Below are 12200 nucleotides of genomic sequence, written 5' to 3' on the forward strand. Positions count from 1 at the left end.
GGGGTGTGCAGGGAAGAGGGATGAGGGAGAGAGAAAGACACACAGAGAGACAGACAGAGACACACAGAGAAAGACACAAATTACTATAGGGAGGCCTAATGGAATGTTCCTCTGTTCTCTTATTTCCTCAGAAAAACATCACTTTCCAGACATTAATTAGTTTTAGAAAAACAGTGCATAAACTCCTTTCATACACAAAAAAATCTCTCTTTAAAGGTCCTGTTATGATTTCCGGGGCAGAAAGCCATGCGATGGAAATGGTACCCAGCACTCATTGATCACACACGCTATCCAGAGACTGGGTGAAGAAACTGACATCTTTTCATTAAGGTATTCATTTCTGTGTTTCAGGAAGTCAGTACTCATGGATCAGTCAATTATAAAGCATTACCTTTCACCAAACTTTGTTTAATGGTGTTGAAATAGATAGATACGAACAAAGATATGCATGCTAGTGAAGGATAATATTAAAAGATCTAAATACTAGCTCACTAGTTATCTATTTGATTTTACAGTGGGTTTGCTGCCACTTGTCCAGTAAAGTAATTTAAATATGAAAATTGAATGATCTCCAATGAGGCATGGGACCTCAGGGACTGGACCAAAGCAAACTTGGTGCAAAATGGAAATGCCCACCACTAAGTCTGCTCCCTTTTTTTCTGCTACAGTAGATCTCTAGGCTGCCTGCAGGTTGAATTCACATCTACTGGTTATTTTTCATAAAACCAGGGGAAGTATTTGACCCAATCCTCTTGTTTTACTGATAAAGTAGTAAAAATAGGTTCAAGACTGCACAAGTACTTAATCGCAGGGCAGGGTAGGACACAGGTCTTACAGCAATTTGAGATCATTTATATATTTATTTTTGATAGTGTGTAACCAGTTTAATTTAATATTTCAGCTTTCAAATTGTTTTCTCAAAAGGTTAACGTTCTATAGTTGTGCTGGTCAATATAACAGCCTCTAGCAACATGGGCTATTGACCTCTGGAAACATGGCTAATCTGAATTGAGATGTTCTGTACGTGTAACACTTAACATAAAAAATGTAAAATATTAGTATTTTGTATTAACTACATCTTTAAATGTTCATTTTTTATATACTGGGTTAAAGAAAATATATTATTAAAATTAATTTCACCTGTTTAAATTTACTTTTCTATTGTGACTACTAAGACACGTTAAATTATGCATGTGGCTCAAACACTTTATTTCTTTTGGACGGTACTGATTTATGGGAAAAAACTGCACGAAGGAGAGAGCTACGGCAATCTTCCTTTCCTGAATTTGCTAGTGACAAGAGCAAAGGAGGAGAGGATGAGACGGCATTTGTTCCGAGTACTTTAAAAAGTACTTACCTGGTCAAGGAAGCCAGACTTGCAAGCCACATAATAAAAATAAAAACTAAAACATAATTTGAAATCAAATAATTTTTATGTTAATCCTTAAATGTGCATGCATGTGTCAATTTTACTTGTAAAAGAATGTTAGCAATTGTGACAACATGACAATCACCACCTCCCCTTTTAAGAGCAGCTATTTTCCTAGAAAAATCAGAACCAAAACCAGTGTCCTAGAAATCAGCTCTGCCTTTAAAAAGACATCTGTCCATTATAAACATCCATACCAAGTAGATAAATAAATGATTAATAGCTGGATGATAAACAGATGATAGACAGACAAGACAGACAGATAGACTCGATTCACCATATAAGCGGGAATGGGGCACCATGGTCATCTGAACTGAATGTTACAGGTCAGCGCTGAGCCCATTTTAACTTAAAACAGTTGACAGGCAACCTCCTCACCCAGACAGGCAAATGTTCCTCTTTGTTACAAAGAAATTCTCTACCACAAAAATTGACTTCCTTTATCTTGGGGGAAAATAATGATTTTGTCTAAATTAATGTTATTTTCCAATATACTAATATATATCAACTATGGCCACAAAATTAGAAAAATGAACATATGTTTATTATCACAGCTACACTCTTGAAAACAAGAACCCTGTTATTTTTCAAAGGTTTTAGTTTTTCAATAAGATATGCAGGTATTAGATTAGAGACAGTATTTACTCCTGAAATAATACATTTCTAATAAAGTCAGGTGTGGTTTCTAGGAGATGCACAGCATAAAATGAATAAAGTCTTCTCTGTTCTCATGGTGAGATGGCACTGCTGATTGCTGCGAATGCTAGCTTGCTAGACACAAGCTGAAAAGGGACTTCCACAACTTGGAATTCAATTCAGGTGTTTTCTGAGTCTCTTCTTTGGAACAACTCTATTAAAGATGTAACAAGAAAAGATTCTGGAGGTTTCTGCAATAACCGTGCACATATATTTGCCATCTTGCAGAGATAACTGAGCAGCAATACTGTGCGATGGTGGAGACAATCACCTCTCTCTCCCCTTCCTTCCTGTGTTCACCAGGCACCATGGTCCCTATTACCAAATTAAATGCCATGTGTTAAATGGGATGAAAATGCTTCCCTGCTTTGTGTCTTCTGTTTCTATAAAATGAACTATGGATTTTCATTTACCTCAGCCCATAGGATCTCCTGCATTTCCAGAGATAGAATTCTTGACAATTTGCAATTTCAGGCAACAACCAAAAAAATAGTATTCCCCCACAAATTTGTTAAATTTATTCTAATTTTATCCTCCTCTTTTCTCTCCCTCCCACTCCACCTCTTCGAATCCAAATGCCACTGGATAAGAAGCACATTTGGACTGATTTGGAATGTAAAATTCTCCAGCCTTTTACTGTTATCTAGAAAATCTCCCTTAAAAAGAATATATATATATTTTTTAAGTTTTTAGTTCAAAGCAAAAAAGGTCCCCTATGGTAAGACTGGCTTCTCACACGTTAGGGGGTCATTCAAAAAACAACGTGGGCAAATATGTAGAATAAATTCCTAAGGAAGGCAAGCTGTGTCACTGCACAGCGGGAAGAAACAATTCCACCACAACGGTGTATTTCACCATTCAATGAATGTAACATGATTCACAGAGCTTCTAGTTTTAAAAGTCTCCCAAACCCCCAGAGAATGTGAATAGGAGTTTTAAAGGAGGAAAACAGCATTTTTCAGGACGGAAGACTCAGGCAGGTTCCCACATGGTGAGAAGCCAGCAATGCTTTGCAGGCGACCCCGGGAGCTGTCAGCAGTCATTGTCATCTTAATGGGAACCACAATCTTACAACTAAAGATGGGATGCGGTGCCTTTCCCATCTTCTGTTCTTACAACAACGAAACAGGAAAAAAACACTTGTAACGTCACGAAACACATTCTTTAAAAGGAGAATTAAAATATTTAGCCAAGTCTCAGCCAAGTCTCAGCCAAGCCCGCGAAGGGCTCCGGTCTAGTAGGAAAACACGCTGAAACAAAACAGCAGCCCCTAACGTGACTCGCATTTCACTCACTTTGGACCACAGCTTTTCAGGACTTTCCTAAATCCATTAAATCAACTTCCACATTAACAGAAACACCTGCACCGTAGAATTTTCTAAAACACGAACTCCTGCTTTGGAAGGAATCCCAAATAATGTGTAAGATACAGATTTCTTTTTAAGGACATGTTTTAGAAAAGTGTACCAACATGCTCACCCTCCCTGACAAGGATACAGAAATGCAGCTTTTTTCCCCCTTGCCAACCCCAATCTTTATATTGCTGACTCGCCCTCCCAGATAGCGTCCCTTCTCAGGGGCTGGCAAACAAGGATGCCAAAGCCGTCGGTGCCCCAGTGAAGAAGCAGCGAAGCCACAGCAAAGGAAGAGAAATCGGTTACCTGAGGATGAACACAACTCTGCTCTGGGCTTCTTCCGAGCTCGCCTCGCATAGGACAGGGCAGCGCAGGCTGTGAGGATGCGGGCTCCTCCCGCAGGCAGGCGGGGCGCGCGCTCCCTCGCGCCGCCGTGACGATGCTGTCAGCTGCTCGCCCGCCCGTGCGCCCCGCGCCCCCGCGCACCTGCGCCGCCCAGCCCGGGCGGGCTCGGGGTGGTTACAGCCGCCCCACAGTCCTCCAACTCCCCCTCCTTCTTCCCCCTTCAATCTCGGACTTCTCAGCTGTGCCAGCTGCTGCAGCGGCAGATGCTCCTGCTTAAATGGCGTCTGCTCGCCTCCAAAGAGCTTTTAGGTGCCACCTACTGCGTGCTCCTGGAATAGATGGTCAAGACTGGAATTCTCAGCGAATTCAATGAGTTAAAATAATTTCATTGAAAGTGCACCAGATTCTTTTGTTTTAGTTGTTCACATTACCAGCTATAATTACTACTAAACGCGTAAGGCTCTCTTTCAGTATCCAGCTACTAAATTAAAAACCTCATTTATAAGGCAGATGAAATCGGGCCATGATGAACAGCCAACCACACATTGCAGATTAATACATTCTAATTTAATAGGCTCCTGTAACAATCTGGGGCTAAAACTGCTTTTACACTGAGTAGTTTCACATCAGTATTTCAGGGAAATAACCAGGTATATTTTCTGACACTGATAAAACACGTTGTCAAAGAAGCATTGACCAAAAACAGGTAAATCAGCAAGAATTAGGTTCATGGCTAACAATTCTGTGCCGACACTTAAAGAAAATGCTTTCCTATAACACTGATCCATATTTAAACTACACTTGAGGAAGATTTCTTCTCCCTATTATAACTCATTCTTTTTTTAATACCGAATTTTCTAAAAGAATTGGGCAATTTTTTTTGTTCTTTAAATTTGATTTTGCTTAAAGAATTGCATTTGTCAGTTCTAAGACTGTTTCCAATTTACAATTTCAGTTAGCATTGTCCTTTGATGTTCATTTCCAAAGTAAATTTCTGCCCTGCTATTCATAGGAAATATGTGTTGTTGTTTTTAATCTTACTTTAGTATGTATGTAATCAAGAAAATTTATTTTGCTCACTCATTCACCCTAATTCTGACCTTGAAGCTATGGCCATTGGAATATGAATAAAAAACCATTTTGTCATTTAAGGCTACCATCAGCAAATCTACTATTTTAATGATGCCTGAAAACAGGGTATCACTCTCTTCCCAGTCTTCTCTTCATTACAAAGGAGTGGATGGCCATTAGGAAAGCTGTCCCAAATGAGGTCTCAGAGACACAGACCCTCAGTGTCTGCCTCCATTTCTCCAATCTGAAAGAACCATCAAATCGAGGTGTTTCCCATGACAATCCCAAAACGTAGGTTATCAGGTTAAATGATAAAATGGAAGTTGAGGGCTGAATAGAGAAGGGTGAAAGATTTAAAGAGGTAAACATATTAAAGGTAAAAAGCAAATTCTGGCACCAAATTAGTAGGGAGCAAGAATATGGAGATGGTGAAGGAAGCCAGTTTGATTCTGCAAACTCCACACTGCAGTGGAATTCTGCATTTTGCCACATATAATCATTATTTGTTCTGAAAATATGAAGCAAGGGTCCCAGAGGGCACATTTAAACAAGGAACAAAATACTTCAAACGATGGCCCTGGTGTCTCTTGTCACTCTCCACAAGCCCTGACTTTTCATCAGCCAGAAGGAACAGATTGCTCCCAAGGCTACAGTCTCAGGATCTGATGTAATAAGATCCTCAGATTTCTAGGCTTGTTGGAGGCGGGATGCCAGTGTCTCTCAAACTCTAACTTGCATCAGAATCACCTGGGGGGAAGGAGCTTGCTAAACAGCCAGCTGTGCCACATCCCAGGTTTTTTGATTCAGCACAGCTGGAGTGGGTCCCAAAATGTGTGATTGTAACAAGTTCCCTGGTCACGCTGAGGTTGCTTGCAGCTGGGACCCACTGAGCTCAGCCACCCAGGTAATGAAGACACTGATAACAAGTGGTAATGTGCTCAGGTACGAGAAGCATAACATTCCTCTATTTTCTAAAGCACATTGAAACTGGCTCAGTCAACCCAGTGTCCCCCGTTCGGAGCAAGCCCCGTGCTTCTCCACAGACTCACACATGTGTCCCAGGACCTTTTGAGAGGTGGTTGTAAAAAAGAAGTTCCCCAGCTGCATTCTCACTTTGCCTTTCGACTTAAGACTCTACACAGGTACACTTAGCCTCTGTGCAAGTTAGAAAAGGGACCCTGCTCTAGGTGCACACAATCTCTCCCCACCTCATCCCCAAGACAGCACATGGCTTAAGGGACAGAGGACCCTTTGTGCAGAGAACATGCCTGGGGCAGGTGTAGCCCACGCCAGGTCCCCAGCTGGGTGAGTGGGGCACCTGCTGAACCCCAGCACCACTCTCGCCCTCAGCTGGTGACCTTTGTACATCATGCAAACCGCACAACCAAGCACATCAACGCCGCTCCTCCTCCGGGGCAGCATAGTCCAGGTGAGGGCTGGCAGTTCCATTGAGGACCTGGGTCTACAGATCCACAGAGTGCCAGACACCATCAAGGGAGAGGTAGAGCCACCTTCTAACAATGGGGTCACGAGCTGAGGGATAAGGCGCGACATGCTCTAGTTTGCTGCTGAGCAAGCAAGCACATAATGAAAAGATACACCTTTGGGCTGTGCTCTTTATGTGTCTCGTCGTCTCACTTTCATCCTGCTTTCTCTAAAACAGTGGTTCTGGGCACCAGCAGTATCAGCATCATCTGGGACATTTTTAGAAATGGACATTTTAGCCCCACCCCAGATTTACTGTAAGAGAATCTCTGAAAGTGGTGCACAGCCATCTGCATTTTAGCAAACAATCCAGGTGATCAGGTAATTGTGATGATGCAGAGTAGAGTTTGAAACACATTGCACTAAAGTTTGTTTTTTAATTATATTTTTAACAAATGCTATGCCAACATATCTCCTTACAAATTGTTGAAAGGGTATCATCTGGATAGAATGTGCTCTGGAAGAAATACACCCCCTTCCCAGATGTTTCTTGTCCTTCAGATTTCCCCAGCACCATAGTACCTGGCTGTGCAGCCATCCCTTCTAAGTTTCTACCACGTAAGGGTGGGGTGCAGGACTCCACTGCCCAGAAGACCACCCCATTTCCCAGCAATCTTGTGAGCAGTCAGGATGTCCACCTCTGGGAGTGGCTCTCTTCTGCTCAAACCCCTACCTCTATCTTCTTCCCCATGGAGTCACTCCAGCCTAACCCCTGTATAGGCCAGATCCTCCAAAGTAAGATCTCAGCCCTGAAATGCAAAAAGGTTTTCACATCTATGTGGAGAAAAAAAACCCATGCCCATGAACATAAGAGAAGAAGAAAATAAAATTTTCATTAATTTTTGTCCACAAGTTCCCTGGCCCCAAAACAAGACCTCTGAATTTGGGCTGGCCCTTCAAAGATGTCCCACATTGAGAACCACCCCTGGATTAGTCATTGTATGTATGCTATTCTCCCTCTAGGCCCTTTTGAGGGCAAGTCCCAGGAAGGAAATCAGTTGACAGTCTTCAACAGCAACACTCCAGCTACTGGGGCAATGAGGCTTCAGTCCTGAGGGGTGATTGTGGTGGGTGGCAGCACCCTCTTCAGAAGCCAAGGGTGACTTGTAGAGAATAGCATTAATTTGTTATGAATAAAGAATTTCAGAGGCAGATCTTTTTCCAGAGAATAAAAGTTCTATATTATTCCATTAGTTTTCATTCTGCTTCTGTATTTTTAATCATCCTTCCAGGCTCTGTACAAATGTACCAGATGCTTTTAAGTCTAAGGTGTTTTTCCGTCTCTCCTTGCCTCCCTTCATACTATATTCAGCCCAAGAAGGACAAAGCACCATGCTTGCTATCTGTTATTAATCTTTTCAGCTTACCCCGGCTACACAGATACTAAAGCTGACATCTGTTTTCTGTAATCTCAGAGAGTTTCTCATCCCTGCCTTATCTAAGGTTGACCTAGTTCTCTTGGTCTACTAAAATATTAGTGAATACATACAGATGATTCTATCCATAAAATGCAACCCTGTGCACTGCTCTGCACATCCCTGGATCCAGCCCATCAAACCCCTTGCCTTCCCTTCTCCCCTAACCTTCCATTCTAGCCAATGGAACACTTGTGCCTTATTCATCAAGTTCCTCTAACTCCTACACCACTTTGTGGGAGAGTCTGCCACCCCTTTGCCCTAATTAAAAGCTGATTGTTCTCCAGTCCCCACTTTTCCTGTAGCATCTCAAACAGAGATTGTTTTTTTCTCTCTGCTCCATTACCTCCTTGGTTTCAATGAATTGTATCTTCTGAGCCATATCTCCCTGTCTGGCTGCAAAATACTGCCTGCTTTTACACTGTGACAACTTCTTCCATTCATCTTGCCATGCTTTGGGTCTGGTGGTCTTTCTCTCTACCTGGATCCAGTACCACCTAGCAGATTCATCCCACACTCTGCTCTCTTCTTTCCATTATCTCCTTGTTTCCAGTGACTTTTTCCCCCACCATACCCCAGCCATCACCACTGATGGCCACATCCTGCTCCCTGGCGTCATTATGTAAACATCACAGGACAATGGAACATTGGTTTCAAGCATCCCCCTTTCTAGCCACTCACACAGCCACTCCTCCTCCTTAGCAGGACAGTTTCTCTACTGTGCTCAGGATTACCTTCATTCTAAGCATTTGTCTCTTCTACATCATCATTTCTCCCTTTTCTATCTGTAAAATATGTAGCAGAAACAAGTCTTCTGTCCCTCTCACTCTTGTCCCCTTTGAAGAATCAAAAAGACTGACGGTATCATCGGATGAGTCTGAGCTTCTAAGCTCTCCCCCCACATCTATGCTTGGGATCTCCTGTCTGTTCCCCAAGCAGTGAGGAGGAGTGAAGCCTGGAGGAGAATTCCAGAACTTTTAGAATCAAGCCCAACATTTATGTTGGCTCCCAAGGCTCTCATGATCCAGTGGCTTGCTGCTTCTCCAATTTCATTTCATGCCCTATGTCCTGCTGCTCTCAAGTGCCAGCCCAACTGGCCTTCTTTCAATTCCCCAAATGCACCAAGGCTTTCCTCCCATCAAGGCTGTTGCCCATGCTCTGCATCTTAGCTCTGTGAGCATATTTTGCCATGGTCATTCCACTACATTCTTTGCCTCAAATCTATTCCTCAATGCATTGCCTGGAGAGAGGCCTTTCTTGACTGCCCTGTTTAAACTTTCATCACCTCCTGCTGTGGGCTGAATTGTGCCACCCCCCTCAAAAAAAATATGTGAAGTACTAATTACTAGTAACTCAATACGTGACTTTATTTGGAAAAGGTTTGTGGCCACAATAACTGGTTAAGTTAAAACGAGGTCATGCTAGAGTACAGTGGCCCTTACTTTAATTTGGTTGGCATCCTTCTAAGAAGAAGAGAAGAGATACACAGGGAGAAAGAAAGCAGCTATCTGATGATGGAGGCAGAGATTGGAGTGATGTATCTACAAGTCAAGGAAAGCCAAGGATTACCAGAAAACACTAGATGCTAGAAGAGGCAAGGAAAGATTCTCCCTGGGTTTCAGAGGGAATCTGGCCCTGAGAACAACTTGAAGCCTCTAGAACTGTAAACTGTAGCTTCCAGTCTTCCAGCCTCCAGAACTGTGAGACAACAAATTTCTGTTTCTTTAAGTCCCTCAGTATGTGGTACTTTGTTGCAGCAACCCCAGCAAACTAATATACCACCCATCACCCAGTCCCTAGATTCTGCTTCCTTTAGAGTCTAGATCGTGATTAATTTACATCTTCTATTTGTTTATTTATTAGCTGTTTATACTTATTTATTTTGCCTTCCCCTTTTGACTGTAAGCTAAATGAATGTGGACACCATGAATGCCTCATTCATCACTGTCTCAGTATGTTGGGTTGAAGAAATTTGAGGGTGAAGTACATAAACGCCATGCACTCCCCACCCAAGATCTAAACCAGTTAAGAATATACAGGGGTCAAAAAACTTGAGCAAGGGCTTCCCTGGTGGCGCAGTTGTTGAGAGTCTGCCTGCCGATGCAGGGGACGCGGGTTCGTGCCCCGGTCCGGGAGGATCCCACATGCCACGGAGTGGCTGGGCCCGTGAGCCATGGCCACTGAGCCTGCATGTCCGGAGCCTGTACTCCGCAATGGGAGAGGCCACAACAGTGAGAGGCCTGCATACCGCAAAAAAAAAAACAACTTGAGCAAGATGGCAAACTGGGAAGGTCCAAACCCTTGTTCTCCCATGGAAACATCAAGTAAATGACAACAGACTGAGTGAAGTAAGTTTATGGGAGCTCTAAAAACCAGTCAAGAATATGCAGCAACAAAGTGAATGCCCAGTCAAGAAAAGGCCACACTCAAAGCAGTAGGAAATTATGTGTTGGTTTTGCTCACCCTGGTCCCAGTCTGGAGTCAGAGGCAGGAAGAGTGTGGTCCAGAGGAAGGCACCCAATTCCTAGTACCTCCCTTGGGTCAAAAGAAAAAAATGAACTTATCTGCAACATTCTAGCTTGTCTGGCAGCTGTCCAAAAGACAAAATTTCTGTCTTGCCTGACTCAGAAATCACATAGGAATGATGATGAAGGCGTTCAGAGTATGCCACCCCCAAATATACCACTTTGGCATATGAATTATTTTGAGCTGAAGGCAATAGAGAACCAGCAGACTCAGGAAAAGCTCTTTACTTCCCCCTTACCTGCCTAAGATAAAGTCTAAATTTCCCTATTTGTAAAGGAAATATACTTTTATACAGGAAATTTCCATTAGAAAAGATATCTATACCAGAAAGAGAGCTATTTCCAGAGAGAAATTTTTCCTGAGAGGATCTTATGTGCATCATAAAGCAACATTGATTTAACATACATTTTCTTTCCTTATCTTCCTAAAATGTGCTTTCCCCACACCTAGAAGTCCCAAACCCCTACTCTTTTCTTATCTCAGGATGGTATATAAACCTCCATCATCTGGCTGCCTCTTTGAGTCTCATATTTTTGTGAGACTCCTGTTCATACATAAATAATTTAAATTGTTCTTTCTCCTGTTAAACTGCCTCTGTCAATTTAACTTTTAGACACAGAACCTAAAAGAGCAGAAAGAGAAGTTTTTCTTCCTCTACAGTGGCAATATTTGTATATCAGGTGCCACAACACTTGAAAACTGCAGGGAGACCATAGATTACATAGAGGAACACAATAGAACATCTAATGCCATGGGAAAAAGCAGGGGTGAGACTCTTACGCACATTAAGACATTTAAAAGCTGTCATGTATATGGGAAAATCAGGGAAAAAGCACATGTACAGTCCCAGAGAAGATGCATGCCCCCAAAAGGCCTAAGAAGACATTATGCCAGTATGCCAGGCTAATTAGTGTAGGTCTTTCCCTGCACAGATCCAGTCTGCAAAGACTGGGAAAGTTGGCTGTGTTTTTGAATTGCCCAGTTTTCTAAAAAAGTTCACAAAGCATACAAAGAAATGGGTAAATGTGGCCCATTCAGAGGAATAAAATAAATCTCTGGAAATGGACACTAAAGAAATTAGCTAAAGTAGAACATGGACAAAGAACAAAAAGAAATCAGAAAAACATATGAACAAAATAAGAATATCAAAAAAGAGATCAAAATTACAATAAACAAACAGAAATTCTGAAGCCTAAAAATACAATTATAGAATTGAAAAATTCATTAAAGAGCTTCAATATCTGAATCAAATAGACAAGAAAAAGAATTTAAAAAAAAAAAGAATTAGCAGACTTGAAGAGAGGTCATTTCACATATTTTATCATGTGTGAAGAATAAAAAGAAAAAAAGATTAAAGAAAAGTGAAAAGAGCCTAAGGGACTTATGGGGTACCACTAAGCAAATCAATATAGGTATTAGAGGAGTCCCAGAAGTAGAAGAGAAAGAAAGGACCATAGAGATTATTTGAAGTAATAATGACTAAAAATTCCCAAATTTGAAGAAACACATGTATATGCAAATACAAGAAGCATAACAAATTGTAAATAATATCAATCCAAAGATACTTACACTGAGACAAATTATAATAAAACTGTCAAAAGTCAAAGACAAAGAGAGACTCTTGAAAATAGCAAAAGAAAAGCAACTTGTCAATATGAAGGATCCTCAATAAGATAATCAGCAGATTTCTCAGCAGAAATCTTGTAGGCCAGAAGGCAGTGGGAAAATGCCAAAAGAAATGCAACTATCAACAAAGAAATTCTGTATCCATCAAAACTGTCTTTCAAAAATGAAGGAGAAATTAATACTTTCCCAGATGAACAAATGCTGAGTGAATTTATTATCCCTTGACCAGCATGCAAGAAATCCTAAAGGCAG

At 41.6% G+C, this 12200-nt stretch overlaps 1 protein-coding gene across 2 annotated transcripts in view; it reads right to left on the reverse strand.

Moving 5' to 3' along the window:
- DIRAS2 (DIRAS family GTPase 2) overlaps positions 1-12200 on the reverse strand; it is a 157990-nt gene that overhangs the window by 25507 nt on the left and 120283 nt on the right. The window contains exon 1 of one of the 2 annotated variants that reach the window (XM_060015097.1): positions 3787-3866. The exons of the other annotated variant lie outside the window; for it this stretch is intronic. The gene's annotated coding sequence lies outside the window, so the exon portion shown is untranslated. Of the gene's footprint in view, positions 1-3786; positions 3867-12200 lie in introns of those variants that run through there. 2 annotated transcript variants of the gene reach the window in all.

The sequence above is a fragment of the Delphinus delphis genome, chromosome 6 (assembly GCF_949987515.2).
Source record: "Delphinus delphis chromosome 6, mDelDel1.2, whole genome shotgun sequence".
NCBI lineage: Eukaryota > Metazoa > Chordata > Mammalia > Artiodactyla > Delphinidae > Delphinus > Delphinus delphis.